Consider the following 4,407-nt stretch of genomic DNA (forward strand, 5'->3'; position numbering starts at 1 on the left):
GAGTCAGGTTCCAAGGTCATCCTCTTGGGGCAGTAAGGCAGTTATGTGTTAAGAGAATAAATACTTGCCCTGCTTCCCACAGCATACTAAGCCTGTTTCTCCTACAGAGTTAAAAAAAAAAAAATACTACTACTAATAATAATAACAACAGTAAAGGAGAGTGCGTCCTGATTTCTCCTACTGGAGGTAAGTTAAGTGGCTGTCTGGTTTGTAGACATATAATCACTTTGTATCTCTAGATCTTGGGCAATCGCTGGTGATGTCAGTAAGTGAGCAAAAATAGAACCACTGTAGCTGGGCGTGCTTGGTTTACTCCTGCTTGCCTGTTCCACCAAACTGACTTTGTTTCCTGCACATTGCCTCCGTTTTGACCATGGTAGGATTCTGATCTACACATCTTGGGCTCCTGCAAACTTTCAGGCTGTCCTCACGCTTCACACTGAGCCATTGGTGAATACTCTTTCTAAGAAAGTTGTCCAATTCTGGGGTCCTCAAAAGGAGGGGGAGGAAACAGGAAGTAGGAAAGAAATGTTGGCTTTTGGAAAAGGGTGAAGGTATGAGCCAAATAATCTAGAGGCACTGTTCTAATGGGGAAAACAATGACTCAGGAAAGCAAGACCCTAAAACCAATAAGTGTCTTTGCATGGAATGTTTGTTGAGTCCTTGCGTGGTCTACCTATGTTCAGTATTTCTTGCGGTTTCTCTAGGATTCCGTATGCATTGTCCAATGTGGCCCATTGCAGATGGCTTCCTGTCATGTGGTGGCCTCTGATCTTTTGTGCTTTGCTAAATCAAAACTCTGAAACACGTCACGAGCATTCTCTATAAAAATCAATGAAATGTAACTGAACCAAATCTAATTAAGCCTCACTGTGGCTTAAATTTCTCCTTCAGCTTCCATTTGCATTATGAAGATTGTTGAACATGTTTGCCAAAGAGTCCCATTGGAGTTGAAATTGTGTACTTAGCACAACACTGTGGCCTGAACTAATACTGAATTGCAGAGCTATGTCTCTGGAAAACTGTTATAGAGTAGCAATTCTAGAAAGTGACGATTTTCACACACCCTAAGTTCAATCTATTTAAAAGGGACTATAGCTAATGTTTCACACTAGTATGTAAATTGGCTTTCGGTTTTTATTTTAAGCTATTTATCAGAGGAATTTCCCAGGACTTGTGTCAATATTTGAAATCATTTTTCAACCGAGAGCACGTATTTCTATTAAAACCTGAAAATGTTATCGTTTTAGTGTTGGGTAGGTAGTAGGCGAGGGCTGTGGAATCAGACAGCCCTGAATCCTCCCCATGTTCTTGCGTACAGATGAGCATCGTACCCTCTTGGACACTTAGGCTCCACTTTCTTTCTTTTTTTTATTTATATTTATTTATTTTTGAGAGACAGAGTGAGACAAAGTGAGAGTGGGGGAGGGGCAGAGAGAGAGGGAGACACAGGATTGGAAACAGGTTCCAGGCTCTGAGCTGTCAGCACAGAGCCCGACACGGGGCTCGAACCCACAGACTGTGAGATCATGACCTGAGCCAAAGTCGGACGCTCAACCGACTGAGCAACCCGGGCGCCCCTCAGTCTCCATTTTCTTAACTAAGCCTGGGACGTTACTATGTCCCGTTGAGGGTGGCTATGACAAGGCAGGTGATGACATAGGAAGCATGAAGTCCATGGCTGGCCTGGAAGTTTCATCCTTTTGGGCAAAGGCGTGGAAGATCCATCCTCCACAGGGCGATGGCTCTGAATATCTCCGGGGCAAGGGAGGTGAGTGTCGGACAGATTGCACACTGTCCCTGCACCGTACTCGGGCCCAGCTGGGTAGGAGAGTTGACTGCAGCAGATTGGGTGGTCTGTGTTCCGGGACATAGGTTTCTTTCTTTCTTTTTTTTTTTTTTTTTTAATTTTTTTTTTCAACGTTTTTTATTTTATTTTTGGGACAGAGAGAGACAGAGCATGAACGGGGGAGGGGCAGAGAGAGAGGGAGTCACAGAATCGGAAACAGGCTCCAGGCTCCGAGCCATCAGCCCAGAGCCTGACGCGGGGCTCGAACTCACGGACCGCGAGATCGTGACCTGGCTGAAGTCGGACGCTTAACCGACTGCGCCACCCAGGCGCCCCCGGGGACATAGGTTTCTTAAGGCACAAGTTGAAGACCCGACAGGATTGCACCTGGACCTTGACGCTAAGAATTTAAGGTGTGGGCTCTGAGTCAGTAGGTAGGGGCGTGGCCAAAAGACACAGGATGAGTGCACTGGACCTCGGCTTTGTTCGTCTGTTTGTCTTAAAGAGCTCTCTGTTCCTGCCAGAATGAACGCGACATGTTAATGGAAACAAGTTATTTTGCCTTAGACACGGGGACATGAAGGAGACCATGAGGTGGATGTACACACAGTCTGTTTGTCAAATGGCTGGAGCTTGGTCTGTTCAGCCTACAGGTGTAGGGACAGCCATGCAGGCACTGGCCAGCCGAGAGGCAACGGGGTCAGGATACAGTGCATTTTGAAGCTACAATTTTTTTTTTTTTTTGGTTTAAATGTATCCCAGAGCATTTTTTAAAATGTTTATTCATTTTTGAGAGAGAGAGAGAGAGAGAGAAAGTGCAAGTAGGGGAGGGGCAGAGAGAGAGGGAGACACAGAATCCAAAGCAGGCTCCAGGCTCTGAGCCATCAGCACAGAGCCCGATGAGGGGCTTGAACCCATGAACTGAGAGATCATGACCTGAGCTGAAGTCGGATGCTTAACTGACTGAGCCACCCAGGCACCCCTATCCCAGAGCAATTTTTAAAGATTTTGGGGAGGGTCATGAAAGATTTTCTAATAAATAATTTTGAAGCTTAAATCCAATTAAATAATTCTAAATAATAATAAACTTCTCCGTAGGAAACTATTCCTTTTTTTTTTCTATGTCTACATTTGCAAAGCTTTTAATTTCTCAAAGACCTTTTAGAACTATGTTCTCACGTCCTCTCCATAGGGAACGCTGTGAGATAGATTTAACAGCCTTTCTGCGCCAGGCTTGGAGACAGGAAACAGGCGTGAAAAGTGTAATTGATTTTTCTAATCTGATTTCACTTAAACATGGTCAATTAGTTTCCTGTGTCACTAAAACATTACATGAAGTCAATCCTAAACCAACTTTTAGATCTCTACTTCCAGGGAATATTTCTAGCTACAACTTTCCAAAGTTTACCCCTTTTAACACTCTTAACTAGACAGTCCTTCTTAACTACTACCAAATTCACGTGTATGCACACACACACACACACACACACACGCCTAATTCATGCAGCCTTATTCTCATTGTTTCGAGGGTTTTCTTTCCACTTTACTGTAGTTTCTACATTTTATGGTGTTACTTTCCCATAAAACATATTAACTTCCGAAACAAGATACAGTTCCAGGCAAAGCTGCCTCCCTCCCTCTTCCGTGAATAGAGTCTCCCTACTAGAGTCCCTACTGTCACCTACTGAGCTTGTGTCCTCCGTCCCTGGTCCCCAGACCCCTGGACTCCACGGCATCCAGGGTCAGACCTTCCCACCATGTTCAAACGGTGGGAATAAAGGCTGTTTCTAGTAAATGACAGCTTGGAGTTGGCTAAGTTGACTGGAGAAAGTGTTGGCAATAAAACCAAAGGCCCCACTCCCAATTTTCATGCCAAAGGTTTATTTAATAAATGAACTGGAAAGGGCCTCCCTGGAAAGAACTCTGTCATTTACTTTGATTGCGTCTGTCCCAGGCTGGGTCCTCAGCTCAGAGCCTGTTCAAACATTTCCCAGCACACAGACGGTTTCAAACGAGGTGACTCAGAAAACTTCAAATGGTGAAAGGATTCTTTATAACCCAGAGATCTCCTTTTTCAGGAGGTGTTTTAAAGCTCAGGAAGTTACATCCAGACTCCAGGGTCCTCATCCAGTATCTTGTAAATCTGGGACCAGAGATGGGGGCCTTGTTACTTCTAGTCATGTTGCCTTACGAGTGTAAAATATATCTACATATGCACATGGCACATAATTCATTCAATAACTAGGACCATCTTAGAATGTGAAGGAAAAAATTATATATATATATATATATATATATATATATATATATATATAGTAGTGGGTTGAATAGTGGTCCCCCCCCCAAATCTGTCCAAGTCCTAAGCCCAGAAACTGTGAACTCGACCTTATTTGAAAAACAAAAAGTCTTTGCAGATGTAATTTAGGCCAGGATCCTAAGATGAGATCGTCCTGGATTCAGGCTGGGCCCCAAACCCAATGACACGTATCCTTACAGGAGAAAGGCACAGGGAGATTGAAACACAGAGATACAGGGAAGGTGATGTGAATAGGGAGGCAGAGATTGGAGGGATGAGTCTACACCAGGGAGCACCAAGGATAGACAGAAACAGAGCCTGG

This window comes from Neofelis nebulosa, chromosome 1 (assembly GCF_028018385.1).
Source record: "Neofelis nebulosa isolate mNeoNeb1 chromosome 1, mNeoNeb1.pri, whole genome shotgun sequence".
NCBI lineage: Eukaryota > Metazoa > Chordata > Mammalia > Carnivora > Felidae > Neofelis > Neofelis nebulosa.